This window comes from Leptonychotes weddellii, chromosome 11 (assembly GCF_054177405.1).
Source record: "Leptonychotes weddellii isolate Sample4059 chromosome 11, ASM5417740v2, whole genome shotgun sequence".
Lineage (NCBI taxonomy): Eukaryota > Metazoa > Chordata > Mammalia > Carnivora > Phocidae > Leptonychotes > Leptonychotes weddellii.
In genome coordinates this window covers 33,847,940-33,863,697 of record NC_138379.1, presented here as the reverse complement: position 1 = coordinate 33,863,697, position 15,758 = coordinate 33,847,940, and the positions used below count along the sequence as shown (strand labels likewise).

Here is a 15,758-nt window from a genome sequence, read left to right as displayed (position 1 = left end):
CAATTATTCTTGGCCTACTCTATGGCAGAGGTGCTAGCCCTTGTCCTCTTCCTGGTGGTTGATTGAAAGCATTCTGACGCACATGGGAACTCTCAGAGACTCTCCTGGTATACTTTCAAGGAGCCCAGGGATCCTAAGCCCCCTGGGCAGTGGGGAGAGGGGAACCTGCCAGTAGAGAACATTTTTATAGGATCTAGAAAGGTGAGGAAGAATAGAGAGGGCATTCCAGATTATAGATCTTCACTGCATCGGTTCTGTAAATGCTCAGACTGTTGTGTCCCTGTCACCAAAACCCTGCTACGAAGCAGCCAGCCCGCCCAGGCGAGCGGAGCAAGCCACCCAGTGGGTCTCCGTGTGGGCAGACGGTGTGCGATTTGGAATCGGCGGTCCTCTGCGGTGAATCTGGTGCCTGCCAAGACTGGTCACCTTAGGTGCTGGGCCACCACTGGCCAGGCCATCTGCTGTGCTGATGTGGGGTGCAGGCGGCCCAGGGAATCCCCGGAGCTTGGGAAAGTCTATCGCCTGCCTCTGCCAGGACAGCCCGGTGTTGGCTGTTTCTCCTACAGAGCTTCTGCAAACTGGGAAGGGAACAGAGTCCCAGCTGCAGCAGCAGCACCAGTAGCAAGAAGAGAGCAGGTGTGTGGGTGCTGTTCAGACCCCTTCCTTTGTCTTCTCCTCGCCTTATTCCACGTGTTTTGGCAAGGGCACCAGAGCCCGGAAAGCCTCTACTTTGTGGGGACCCATGTGACTTTCAGCAGTCAAGGGGAGGCTGGAACATGCTCCTTTTCAGGAGAGTAATTTGATGGAGAAATTGTTCTAACTGCCTGCCCCTGGGTTTCAGCCCAGGGCCTCAAACTTGGATAAAAGAGCCTAACTTGGCAGCTTCCCGGAGCCCAAGGGAGCCCCTCATCTTTTACTAAATTGACACACTTTGATTAATGCAGATGTGACGTTAGCAATGGTTTTATAGTGTTCCCCCCCCACCCCTGCTGCACCTCCGTCCTCCCCCCAGCTAGACTAAATCCATCCCCCCCCCGCCCCGGGGCAGAATCAAGCACGCTTTCCTCACTGGCAGTTCGGTGCAGAGAGTGGCACTGGGCCCACTTCTGACAAGCCTGGCTTGTGTGTGTCCTCTGGATGTTCCAGCACTTGGGGGCTGCTCACAGCTTCACAAAGGGAAAAAGAGGACCCCAGTTGGTTTCCAGGCAAAGCTGCCCCCTCCTAGACCCATCTGTAGGTTTTATAGGTGGTAGCAAGTCCCCAGGGCTTGAGAAGCAAGGAAAATTTCCATTTTCCCCATCGTAACTCATGTAAAGTAATTCTTCTTCCCATTTCTTTTTTTTTTTTAATTTTTTAAAGGCTTTATTTATTTATTTGACAGAGAGAGAGCACAAGCAGGGGGGCGGCAGGCAGAGGGAGAAGCAGGCCTGCCGCTGAGCAGGGAGCCTGACGCAGGACTTGGTCCCAGGGCCCCGGGATCATGACCTGAGCCAAAGGCAGACGCTTAACCCACTGAGCTGCCCAGGCGCCCCTCTTCTTCCCATTTCTACAGAGATATCCTGAGACCTGTGCAGTTAAGTCCTTTCCTGACCAAATTGTTTTACTCTGAAAATCCAGGCCCTGAAGTGATCTGAAACCCAACTCTCCAGAGGTTTAAGTTTAGTGTGATTCTAGCTTGGTGGCTTGGAGATTCCTTGTCTTTTTTCAAGAGAGTGAAAAAGGAAGGAGAACAGATGTCTCTGTGTAGTGTGTGTGTGTGTGTGTGTGCCCTTTGGAACCTTTTGTGCTTTCACGGCACTGTGATGAACACAAGAGGGTGTGTGGGACAAAAGTTGGGATCTCCACACACTGGGATCCCAGCCTGATCGCTAGTGTTGAGTAAGCTATTTAAGCTCACAGCTTCGGAAAATTTCCCCACCTGAGACAAAGCATGAATGAAGCCAAGTGAACATTAGGGTGTCACCCAGGCAGGACCCAAACATATTCCTTAATTAGTGTCTGTGTTTCCTCATGTAGTTATGAGAACTAAGAATTTCAGAAGCACAAAAGAGAACTTTATTTTTTCAGGGAGTTTTTTTTTTTTTTTTTTTTAACCCCTGAGGTAACCTTATCGTTTATTTTTCCTTGTCTGATTGCAATCTCCCTCGTTGCTGACAGCTCGCCTTTGAAATGAGTCCACTTTGATCAGGGATATGGCAGCCAGACAGGTCATTTTTACTGTCTGTGACTTAGTCCAACCAGCTTGGCAACAGCAGGGTCCTGTCCTGGCGTGGGGAGTGAAAACTGGTGGGCACAGAGTGAGCCCGTGAGAAGGCGGAGCAGCCCCTCTCCCTGCTACCTGCCTGGGGTCTCCTGTAAAGCAGCTTCCTTTGCCAGCCCTCTTCTGCCACAGGGATGAGCCTTTCTGCACGCCCTGACACCTCTTTCTTTGCTGGGTCTTCTCCTGGCCCAGCATCCCTCCAGACTGTTAAACGATAGACATTTTGTCTTCGCTGCCCGCCACTTCTGTTTGCTGGACCCTCTTTCATGCTTCTACTCAGGCAAAGAGCGCCAGCATGGTTGTTCAAGATCGGTGTCTTCCCAGTTAGAGGAAGGCAGTTTGGGCTTCCACCAGAACAAGGACGGTGTCAGGCAGATGGGCATTGATAGCCCCGTGTACGATGAAGCGGGCTGACCATATGGGGGACCATTTCGGCAGGATGTGGCTGAGTTGGACTAGGCCCCTGTTCTGCAGGGTGATGAAGAGGGCAGTCTCTGGAGTGAGTCTCAGTTCAAACGCCAACACCATCACTTACTAGCTCTGTGACCCTGGGCAAGTTCAGTCACACGTAAGCTTTGATTTCTCCAAGGTGTAACATGAACAGAATGATAGTCCTGAACTCCCAGGGTTGCTGTGAGGATTTAATTAGAAGTGCCTAGAAAATGCATAGTATAGTGTATGCCACATAGTATGTGCTTAATGAAGAAGAGCTCATATCATTGCTTTTATTTTATTTTATTTTTTTAAGATTTTATTTATTTATTTATTAGAGAGAGAGAGAGAAAGAGCATGAGAGGGGGGAGGGTCAGAGGGAGAAGCAGGCTTCCCGCTGAGCAGGGAGCCCGATGCGGGACTCGATCCCAGGACCCTGGGATCATGACCTGAGCTGAAGGCAGTCGCTTAACCGACTGAGCCACCCAGGCGCCCCCATTGCTTTTATTTTAATCATCACCATTGTGATCGTTATTCATCATCACCCTGTTTGGAGAAGAACAGCCAGGGAGTGAGAGAACCAAAGCTTTGTTCTATGAAGAGTATTTACAGGAAAGCGAAACACTTTTATTATATAAAGAGTTGTGGAGGAGACATGATGCAGAAGGGCTGGAAGGATTAATCTCTGGGGTTCTCTGCACCAAACCAAGACCAAAATTCAACTTGGTGGAAGGAAGAGCTTTTAAGGTAGTGCTGGATGGCTTCCTTAGGGGTGAAGGGGGTCTTCATCCTGGGGTTTTGGGGAAACTTGGCGTGGGGCTTGTACAGGGCATTTGTGTATTGAGGAGGAGGGAGATTGGGCAAGGGGATTCTCTTGAGTCTGGGTTTCAGGAGGCCCTGTGCTGTTTGTTTTTTAGAAAAGCCACTTAGCAGAAGATGCCTCACTCCCTACTTACACAGTGATATTTACTCTGTGATGGCTGAGGCCTCCCCCTGACCACCTGTGGCTTCTTCTTGTTACATGTTTTATATGAGACAGTGTCCATGCTCTTAATTTTGGCTTGGCTGGATGATTAATTTAGGTTATTTAAAGCAATTATACCTCATTGTGCTGGTCAGGCTCAAAGTAGTATGTTGGTGTTTATTCATCCTGGAGAATGGTTTTGTGGGGACAAGAAAGAGCCAGTGGGGACAGGCAGTTTGCAGGACTTTTGCTCTCCCACACAAATAAGCCCACTAGGAAGGCCCAAGTTGCAGCAACTTAGAATATGTCTTCACTGGCAAGCAGCCCGTGAGCCTCATGAGAGGACACAGGTGGAGGTGAGGAGCCCTGTCCTCTCTCTTTGTCATAAGCAGTCATTTTGATCACGGAGAAAGGCTTCCTTTCTCTTCCTCTCCAGATCTGTCACGTCCTTGTATAAAGAAGGTCATGTGTTCCAGGCTGGGCTTTATTTTTACCAGCGATACAGATGTTTCTGCTCTTGTGCAAGATTTCATTAAAACTCAACCAGAGGTTTACTGTGGCGGGAGACTGCCAAGGTTAATATTTCTGCAGTGCATTCCCTTCTGTTCATTCTTGGCACCGAAAAACTCGCAGGTGGGCGTATCGAGCCTGGTGCCATATATCAAAACTATATGCAGGGGAATCACCACCAGTGCATCTGCTTAACTCGGACGGAGCCTCTGATCACACCGAGTGGGTCAGCTTTGCCTTGGGAATCAAGCAGGGGGATGTTTCCTCTGGTGAATTGCAGCTCACCTTTCATGTCCCTCTCTAGCTGCAGAGACTGCCACAGCTACTCAGTGGGGGACAGTGGCCGAGCACGAGAGCACATAGCAGCATGGAATGCTGCAGCCTTCCCAGTTATCTGCCGAAATAGTGGGAGCGTAGCTTAATGATGAGCACAGAGAGGGGTTCAAATCCCGTGCAGCTGACATGAGTCACTTACCCCTCCAGAGTGTCAGTTTTCTCCTCTGTGCAAGGGGGTAGCAATGCCTGCCTCCGAAGACGGGAGGATTAATTGAGATACTGCCTACAATTGAGAGAAAGCAGAACGCCGTGACACAGGCCCGTTGCTCGTGGGAGGGCACTGCTGGGAATCCTTGGCAGCTCCCCAGGCCTGGAGGATACTGTCCCAGCCAGCAAAGCCCCTTGCTCTTCTCCTGCTTTCGTGACAGAGAAGCTGTGTGCCACAGAACCAGTTCTACCTGTGAGCACATAGGAGCCAAGGTAAAAAAAATAGTGGCCTGAGTTGTTGGACATGTGTTTTCTCCTCCTCGCCCCATCGGTGGCTGGTGGCTTTGGGAAGTAGTCCTGGGCTGTGGGTCCTAGGAACATTTGGCCCAGGGTAAGGAGAGCTTGAAGGTCAGGAGGGCTGGGATTAAGGAGGACACAGGAGAGTGATGTTAGAATGTGATCTCTGGGTGGTGTGCATAGTGACTTCTACTACTTTCTGAATTCGGGTCTGCTCATTGAGTCAGAGTGGGAAGAGCCAGACCTCCTGCAGTGTGTGTGTGTGTGTGTGTGTGTGTCCCTGTGCCTCTGATTTGTAGTGTCATATAATTAAAAGTATATAATGTTCATACAAGCTTTATAAGACTCCACTGAGGAAAGGAATATAGAAAAATTATGTATTTTCAATTATGTTTTCACCAACTCTGCAGACCATCCCTCTCACACACCACACAATACGGCAGCAATCGGGAGATTCCTAACCCTGACTTATCCAAGTGCTTTGTGATTCGTTAGTCAAAGGCAATTTTGTCTATTCCATTTGAAATGCAAGGTAGATTTTATTCCAGTCTTGAGATAGTTATCCGTGGTCAAACCTGGAATGATGTTGTGGGAGGAGCACTGTATTCATCACAATATTGTGATAACCAGGACATTCCATTTACTGGCTGTCCTGGATGACAGTGACATCGTGGATAATGTGTTCCCTGCTGGTTCTCTGTAACCCATCACATCCATCCATTCTCCTTTCTGTCCTTCTTTCCATCCATCCATCCAACAAACACTTCTTGGCACTTGAGTGGGCACCAAACTGCAAGGGGATATGGAGGTAATGATCATAGATCCTGCCCTCAGAGACCTTAAAATGGAAAATAGGAATGAAGACACTTAAGTACATGGATGAAAAGCTCAAGGGAAAATGGGGGGTTGGGGAAGAGTGGTATTTGAACCAACCGCTCTTTGAGAAATACACAGGATCCCCATTTGTGGAGACTATGCATTCTCACCGTAGGAGTGAAGCCCTGAGGCTGGAAAGAGGTGGTTCTCTATGAGCAATTGCCAGTAATGTCATTGGGCTGAGGTGAAGGGAATGAGTGGGCAGTTAGGGGCATCTATGGAAGCAGCAGCTCTTGAGAGTCAAGTCAAGGATTTGGGTCTTGATTCTGTGGGCATCAGAGAATGCTTTCATGGCAGGTGTGGCCAAGGGACCTGAATGGCCCTCACTTGACCCTGGATGCATGCTGAAAGATTTTGAGAAATCTTCTACTTACCAAATGTTAGGTATTAGCTGAGAGATGGGGCAGTCTCACTGATGGGTGGTGGCTGATTGAGCAGCACCAGGCATAGGGAGCACCATCTACATCTCCTCCTTTCGTGGCTTCTTTTCAAAGCTCTCCTTTTCAGTTTGTCTCACTTTTATTGACAGTCTTCCCACTCTCTTCAGACAATCCTGTAAGACCTGTTCTCCCGCCTCACCTCTCAGCCATCTAGGAATCTGGGAGTTTGGAGAAGGGGGTGCAGCCTCCATGACCTCTTCTATCTTTGGAATCTGTTCCTTGGCTATAAATAAGGCCGTTGCTTAGTACCACTATTGATGGTATTTGCAGCTGTCCCCTGGGAGATGGGCTCAGATGAATAACCCATTTTCAAGAGGACCTGGCCATTAGGTGACAGCTATTTATGCTTCCTATTGACTAGGGCCAAACCTGACTGTCATTGACATTAAATTTTCATGTGCCGTGAAGCCGCCTTTCCTTATCGGGCTGTCTGTCTCTTTTCATTTATTTGAAATATGTAACCAGGTTGGTCTAGGTTCTTAAGAAAGATGTGCAACGAAATCTTGAAGGACTCCTGTGTTCTGGCTGTGGGGATTTTCCAAAGGCTAAATGGCTTACCCAGAGTCACCAGGTCAGTTGGTAAGTGACAGAGCCGGAATTCAAACTGACTCCTGCCTGGAATCAAAGCCTGGGTAATTTCCACGAAACCATGTGTGTCTGATTTCTGCACCTGGAATGTCCCTACAGAGGGTTTTTATTTGTTCATTTTGTCCCCTGATGTCTTGCTCACTTGGCGCTTGGTAGTTGATTGCACGGGCAATTTTTAAAAATTCATTCATGCTGAATTTGCCTCAGTGGTTACAGCGTGCCATCTTCACACAGCCTCTTTCCCACACCCTTCTGTGAAAAGAAACAAGGCCCTGAAATGTCAGGCAAGATCCCTTTGGGCTTTATAATCTAACGCATTTTGTAGGTGGCTGAATTCTCCAGTATACTTCTCATTGGAAAATATTCCCTTCCTGAATTCTGTTTCTCCATCAGAGGGATACCACATAGTGCGTGATGCCTGTTTCCTAGTGGCCTTGACGTTGAAGTTCAGTCACCTCTGCTGTCGTCAAATTCCCTTCTTCTCAAGTACCTGCCCATTCTTGAACTTGAACTGTGAAACAGGATCAGGCCTGGGGCCAGGGAAGAGAATGTCTTGATCTCTACGTTAATGACAATTCATAGAAAGACGAAGGTGCTGTGGTTGAGAACCTGCTCTTGGAAAGCAGAAGGCCTGGGCTGAATGTCAGCCTTGCTTCTTGGTCACTGCCGGACCTGAGGCTAATAGCGTCTGTGAATCTCAGTTCTCTAACCTATAAAATGAAGATTCCTTTCTGGAGAGGAGGTGGGAATTGATTTTTAATATTCTCATATTGCTTTTGTCTGCCACTGTATGCTAAGACTTGGGAGAGACCAGAAAGAGCAATGCTGAGGCTCTCCTTGGTGGCACATATTTAGTGACCGTGCTGCCCCATTCACCGTATAATATCAATTATCTAAACATTAAGAAGTAACTTAGATGCTGATGAAATGCTCCCCCTTCCTCCCTCCAGAGATAATTACCCATGTTATCTATATGTAGAACATGATCTGATCATTCTCACCCCTGCCTGGGCATTAGAATTCTCTAGAAAACTTTGAAAAGGAAAAAAAAAAAAGGCAGCTGTGTGGGTCATTCAAACCTACTGAATCACTCTTCAAAGGTGGGGCCTAGACATCTGTGTTTTTTAAAAGCTCCCCAGGGGATTCTGACAGGCAGCGAGAATTGAGACTATACTCCCGTAAGCAACAATTCGGGTGAGTGTGGTGTGTGGATTATGGACAAAGCCCCTTGGGTTTTTTTCCTGCCATGGGACTAAGGCTCTCCCAGCCCATGGCCTTTCTGCTCATTCACAGAAAGCCCTATGGTCACAATAATTTGCAAAGATAGTCTCAAATGAGGAATTAGAATATCCTTCCCCGTAATACTAATCAAAGCGCAAAACTTGAATTTTTTTTTTTTTTTTTTAAAGATTTTATTTATTTACTTGACAGAGAGAGACAGTGAGAGAGGGAACACAAGCAGGCGGAGTGGGAAAGGGAGAAGCAGGCTCCGGCCGAGCAGGGAGCCCGATGTGGGCCTCGATCCCAGGACCCTGAGATCATGACCTGAGCCTAAGGCAGTCGCTTAACCGACTAAGCCACCCAGGCGCCCCCCAAACTTGAATTCTGATCAGGACCCTGCAGAGGGAGGGTGAAAACAGTTGGCCTTCGCCCTCTATTCCCAGGGAGCTATGCATGGAGAAAGATGCCTACTGGGATGGTACTTTCCTAAGCTGGTTCCCCGCTCTGTTGAACGCTGTGGTTTTCTTTTGTGGGGCACTTCAAGGGCCCCTTTCTAGGACCTGAGATGAACCCCAGTGTGCAGTCTCTCCAAGGAGACACTCAATTTTCTTGCCCTAACAGGTGCTACAGACCAGTCCCAGCCTGTAATGGTTTCTGGCTCCACCACTGGAACCATCAGCCATGCCCTTTCTCTCCCTCAAGATTCTCAGGACAGGAGGCAGATCTCAGACCATAGCATCCTGCACCATGGCAGGAATGTTCATCTCAAGACCCCCCATGACCCCATTAAAGCCCAGGTTTGAGCAGATGCATAGAGGATGTGTTTATAGCACAGCGTTCTCCAATGACACCCTCCTCTCAAAAAAATCCTCTCTACGACACTTTCCTCTCTTTTTATATCCTCCATCTGATAGAGCAGGAAACGTCTTGAAGCTGGCTTTCCGATATTCCCTTGAAATCCTGCGTTTTGCACATTCGTCTCACACTTAACTTGGTGCTTCTGTTGAAACCCAGGCTTAGAAGCAGCTCTCTCTGCCGCGCTGAGTTACCTGAATAGGGGCCCAAGGCTTAGACTGCTGGGTCAGACAGGGTTGGTTTTGAGACCTTAAGCAAGTGTTTTAACCTCGATGGACCTCTGATTTCTCAGGAGTACAGTGGGACCAGTCAGAGAAACCAAGTCTGAGATGGTGAGGATTCAATGCGACAAGTGCCAATAAAGGGCTTTGTGCCTGACACGCAGGAGGTGCTCCGTGGTACCCATTACCCAACCCAATCCATCGTAGCTGGCTTCTTTAAAACTTCATTCACGGATGGACAGGCAGCTAGAAAGGGGCCTCCCTGAGAGAAAGGCTCCTGGCTAGCCAGTTCCTGGGATAGAAGTCACCAGGGGAAGGTCTCACGGAGAACTGTTCACAAAAGCAGGGTCACAGGAGCTAACTGAATTAAGCAAGTTATCGGGCAGTAGAAAATGCAGTTAGATTGGTATCTACGAAGCAGATGGCCGGGACAAGATGATGAAATTAGTTTTATTATGTTTGGGGAAATTAATTTGTCACTTTATTTTTTTCTTTTGTTGTTTTCCCCCCCCCCTCAAAAGATGTGATTTTTGTCTCTGGTAAAAGCAATTTGTAGAGAAAGTTTATCCTTTAATGGAAAACAAAGGAGGTGGTAGGACCTTGAAAACAACCCTTGTATTCTAATTGTCTATTAATAGTAAATTATGTAGAATGTGGCCTAGAGAACAGAAATGCTGCCACCTATTGCTGGTAAAAGCTGGCTTACATTTCCAAGCACATGGAGGATTTAAAAAATGTTCCTGAAAAATCTTCAGACCATGGGCCATTGAGAATTAAATTCATTTTGGAGACATTTTTTACTCTACTAAAGCTCTTGGAATCTGGTGTTGTCTAACTTACTGTATTAATTGCAGTGTCTCCGATCACTTTTGATCTGGTTAATTTGGGGGAGCCTCAGGCATTTTGATTTCTTCTCTTCAAGGTGAGGAAGAATCAAATGCAACATCTTTAAGAACAAATAGGATTTTTTGAGATCGGGCTCTGGGTTGTTAACTGGAAGATTCCCAACACTTATTCCTCGGGCATAAATAGTTCTTTTCATGGCTCCTTTGAAAGGATCAAAGCCAAACCTGGAGTTTTGAATGGCTTCTCTTTTGTTAAGCCCTTTTATCCTTCACAGTTACTAATGAGCATTCCAGGAGCCTCACCCAAGATGGAAGAGCTTCTGGTACCGGGTCACTAGAGTATAGACTTTATACATATATCCATGTGTTTTTTTTTTTTTGTGTGTGTGTGTGTATGTATACAAGTGAATGCTGTTCCTGAAGTTTTGTGACCTCACGTTGGACTTCAGGCAAGGCATTCTGCCCTTGAAATGGCCCAATCCACATACTACCCAGTGGGTATTTAAGAGTTCAGTGTTCAGACCTGGCTGCATGCTATCATCAGTTGTGGAGATTTGTGTTTTGTCCTTGCAAGGAGACTTGTAATTTTATAATAGATTGAAATTGTCAGAGAAGGTGTGAAGATAGTACAGAGAGCTCCCCATTCTCTCCACCTCTGGTTTCTCCTCCTGTTAACAACTTCTACTGTGGTACATTTGCCCCAATTAATGAACCAATACTTAAAAATTATCATAAAGTGTATGCTTTACTCAGATTTCCTTAGGTTTTTTATTAAATCTAAGGAAATTTGTTCCAAGATCCCATCCGGGATGCCACATTAGGTTTAGGTGTCCTACCTCTTTAGGTTCCTGTTGGTTGTGGCCATTTCTCAAACGTCCCTCGTTTTGATGCCCTTGACAGCTGTGTGGAGTACTGGTTGGGTATTTTATAGAATGCTGCCCTCCCCCCACTGAGATTTGTCTCATGCTTTTCTCATGAGTAGACCGGGACTGTGGGTTTTGGAGGGAAGAACCACATGCCATTTTCATCGTACCCTATCAGGGTCACATGCCATCCTCATGACTTACCCATGGTGAGGTTCATCCAGACCGTCTGGCTGACCTGGAGCTCGTCAGGTTTCACTCCTATAAAATTACTCATTGCCCCCTTTCCATACTGTTCTCTGTGCAGCCCATACTGAAGGAGCGGCCCGTTCACACTCCACTTCCTTGAGAACAGAATATCTGCATACATGATTTGGAATTCTTTTTGCACAGGAGTTTTTTTATTCTCCCCATTTATTTATTTATTCAATCACTTAACATACCGGTATGGACTCATGGATATTCGTTTCATACTTTGGGTTTTAATCCAATACTACTTTGTTGCTCACATTGTTCTAGCTTTGGCCACGGGGGGCTCTTTCAGTTAGCTCCTGTGTTTCCTTGACGCACTCCCATCAGTGTGTTTTGGTGTGGTCACACATCCTTACTCTGTGGGAGCACTGTAACTGCTCCAGACCCGTCTTGAATATTTCCCGTCTTAGTCCAAGAATCAGCAGTTTCTCTGAGGATCCCTGGTTCCTTATATTGGAGAATGATATTAGAAACCAAGATATGGGCACTGAGTGTGCTTGTTGCTACTAGGGTGTTATTGTTTTTAGACCTTTTCAGTTGGCTGAACAAGGAAATAAATGTGTGTATACTAATCCATGTATATACACGTATCTACAAATATTACATCAAGATAAACTAAACAGTAGTTCATACTTACATACTATAGAGATCAGTATATAGTTTATACTGGTAAAGTATATTATCATTTAGTTTATAAACTTACCTTATAATTTATATAGTGTTTCCAACTCTGATCAATTACCACTTGGATCATTCCGGCCTACCCGCCCCCCCCCCGCTTGCTTGTCTGTAACCCCAACTCCAACACTGAGAAACCTCTGTGAAGCTTGTTAAACACACCTGTGCCAGGACCCATGTCCCCAGGTTGATTTAGAGTCTCACTTGGGGCCTGGGCATCTGTATTTTAATAAGCTAGATAGGTTGAGTAATCCCATTATGGGCTCATGGTGCCATGTACTCATCTTTATAGCATTTGTCACAATTCCCCTCTGACATCTTTTTATGTCTTTATTTGACATCCTTCTATGATTCATGTCTGTCACTCCCTCAAGACAGTAAGCTCCATGTCTGTTAGGCTCATTGCTCTATATCCCCCAGTAAGGGTGCATCGTACATAGGCACTGTAAGTACTTGCTAGATCAGTGAATGAAATTATACACAGCAATAATGAGGAAAAGGAAAATAAATATTTATAGACCCCTTCCTCCATTCCCAACACCCTTCTAGATGCTTCCAAAATATTGTCCAGCTTGGGGATCTGAATATGGTCTGACTGACAACAGAATCCAAGCCCTTTATGTTATGGAGATCCTACCATAGGAAGCCCCTTGTTTCCTGCTTTGCATGTCACGGGAGCTGCCACTGGCCCTGATGGAGCTGTGTGGGTGGCCCAGGAGGAGGCCAGAGGGGGAGAAATGGCAGCACCCATTTAGAGTCTCACCAAGGCCCCATTAGGAAATTGACTCCAATTTGGTTTGGGGAGAGCTGTGTTTTTTCCTCCCTTTTCATGCTCACAATGAAGGTGACATTGATTTACAATTCAGTGAGTTGGAGCAGGGAAGGGAGGCTTCTGTGGGTGGAAAAGATCAATTAAATGATTATCCCAGCTGCCACACACTAATGCCTTTCTTACTGAGTTTCAGAATCAGGAAGCAGAAGGCCACCGCATTTAGCCTTTTGCAGGAAATCTAATTGCCAACTTGGTGATGCCAAGTTTTATTAGATTGTGAAAAGTCAGTCTCAGCGGCGGGCAGTTTCAGGCACTACAGAAAGCTTCCCACTGGCCACCTGGATTCAAAATGACCTGCTTTGCTTCCTTTGTGGGTGCTTTTGCTGAAGTTTTATGAATATAACATTTTGGGGAAAAAAGATTTATTTTAGAAAGGGCAGGAGCAGGAGGGGCAGAGGGAGAAAGAATTTCAAGCAGACGCTGCACTGAGCGCAGAGCCCTACCATGGGGCTTGATCTCACGACCCTGAGATCATGACCTGAGCCAAAACCAAGAGTCAGACACTTAACCGACTGTGCCACCCAGGTGCCCCTGAATATAATATTTTTGCAATGTATACCTTTCTGTGATTTCTATCTGGGTTCTAGGAGCTGGGACTTAAAGCCTCGTAAGCAGTCAGAATTATATATTGGATTCCTACCATGTGGTAGGCCCTGGGCTCATGGCTGGGGCTTCTAGCAGTAAGGAAAACCATAGATCCCTGTTGTTTATAGAGCCCTCCACCTGGAATGTTCTTCCCTTAGATCAATGGGTCCCAAGCTGTAGTGTGTATGAGAATCATCCAGGGAGTTTGTTCAAACCCAGACTGCTGGAGCCCACCCTCAGAGTTTTGGATTCAGGAGGTCTGGAGTGAGTCCTGAGAAACTGAATGTCTAACAGGTCCCCATGTGATGCTGATACTGCTCTGGGAGAACCACTGCCCTTCGTCTTTGCATGGTTGTCCTCTTCTTACCAGTTAGGTCTCTATTTAAATATCACCTCCTTAGAGAGCCATTCTTCATTTCCCTACCATAGTATCCTTCCACCCCTTGCCACATTCTCTATCGCATTTTCTTCATAGTATTTATCATTCTCTAGTATTAGCTTGCTTGTTAGTTTATTGCCATTTTGTCTCTCTCTCTCCCACCCCTCATCCTCAATAGAATTAAAGCGACATGAGAGTACTTTCTTATTTACTGTTCAGTCCTCCAAGTCTAGAAAAGTACCTACTACAGAGTACATGCTCAGTAAATACTTGAATGAAATCCTCACAAGCATAATGAGTGTTATGAAGGAGAGGCCAAGGATGCCAGGGAAGTGAAACAGGTAGACGTCAGGTGGAGCAAAGACATTCCTTTGCATCCTACACGGAGCAGTTTCTGGGTGTGGCGGTAACGCCTATTTCGAACACTGCACACCAGCATTTTGCTTGCTGTGGGATTTGTTGGGAGATCACAGGAGTCCACTTTGGATTTAATTGTTCCATAGCCTTTCCATGGTCCTGTCCACATGGAGAAAGGCCATCTCAAGAGCAGACCAGAATTCCCTCAGGCAGGCAACCAACCCTTGTACAGACCAGTCCACTAAGTTGCCAGGTCCCGATCACCGAGCATGGCAAGATGCTAGGCCTGAATGGGCTGCTTCTAGTGACCTTCTTCCTGTGTCTACACTGGTCCACTCACTGAGATCTGGAACCCACGGCCGTGTGGGTAACCAGATAGCCTTTTCAAAACCTCGGCAAGGTCCAATGAAGGCTCACACTGTCTTGCTTTGCAGGAGTGAGACTTTGGGGTGGAAATATGCAGATTCCTCTCCTTCATCAGCCTTTCAGAGAAATGGGAGGACAGGCACTGTTGTTCCTTCCTCTGAGAGAGAGTGTCAGGCAAAAGATGAGACACGTGTAGGCACCACGCACAGACAGAGGTTGTCAAAACCCCACTTGAGAAGATGAAAGCACGTCAGGCTTCTGCTCCTGTGTGGCCCCAGCAGCCACTGCCTGGCTGAAGGGAGGCTTGCGCAGCCCCGCGGTCTCGAGCTTCCTCGCTTGGCCTTTGCCAAGCACGGGCGAGCGGGGAGCCATCCCCCAGGTTTGTTTGCCTGGGACAGCCAAAGGAACCGTGATTTATTTCCCTCGAGCGTGTCATGAAAATGTAAGCACCGAGAGTCAGGTTATTTTGGAGGGTGAGGAGGAGTTGGTGGGGGGAGCTGGAAGGGGGAGAATCACAGCACTCTACAGTCAGGGCTGAGGGCCAGAGGGCCGCCCAGCGGGCTGGGGTAACATAAGCTGCCGCTCTTCAGGAGGTGGCCTGTGGAAGAGAATCTGACCACAGCGGGAGCGTGACTTCAGCTAAAATTAACCTTCGAGGCTTCACACGCCTCCACAGCACTTTGAACTAGACGCCCGGAGAGGGTGCAGGCTGGTGGCTCCCCAGACTGCGCAGCCGAGGGTCGAGCCATGCCTATAAGCATCAACTTGTGGGTTCCTGCCCGGGGCCAGAGTCGGGACTCCTGCGACCATTACAAAGTGGTAAGCAACCTTGATGGACACTGGCTGGGTCTCTGGCGAGGGACAATGAAGTTTGTTTGAATCAGGCTGGTGTAGACGTACACGGTTCCAGGTTGTTTTCTCTGCCAGGCGGGACCACAAGGGCTCCGCGGGGGCCTTTCAGTTGTCAAATGTTCGCTGAGCTTGCCGCCACCTCGGGAGGGCCCAGTGGTGTATTTTTAGAGCAGGTAGAGAGGATTTGTCTGGAAGTTGTTGATGGCCTTAAAAAAATACAATTGCTTAAGCCAACAGGTGTGGTGTGTTTTCTCAACTGTGGACCTCAGCAGGTGCAAATGGGGAGAAAGATTGACCTCTGAAGGGTTTGCAGAGCTATAAGGGGGCGTATTCTAGAGGGCTTTACTGTAGAAAGCATTTATTCTGGGGCGACTTGAAGCCCCTTCTTGTCCCATGAGGCCCAGGAAGGGCGCTGCTGACCTTTCCCACCCCTGGCCGGGGCTACCCTCTGGGGATCTTTCAAGCTAGCTAGTAGCTGCCTCTGCGGCTTGCCCCTCACTGTGGGGAATGGGTGTGGGAGCTTGCCACACAGAGCCAAAAGGCAAGATTTCTTTTCCTTTATGCCTCCTTCACCTTCAGCCCTGGGGTCCTTATAACCCTGG

General features: G+C 47.5%; 1 protein-coding gene across 6 annotated transcripts in view; it reads left to right on the top strand.

Annotated features, from left to right (window-relative positions):
- The window catches only part of NAV2 (neuron navigator 2), a 708,473-nt gene that overhangs the window by 412,728 nt on the left and 279,987 nt on the right, over window positions 1–15,758 (top strand). The window lies entirely within an intron of this gene.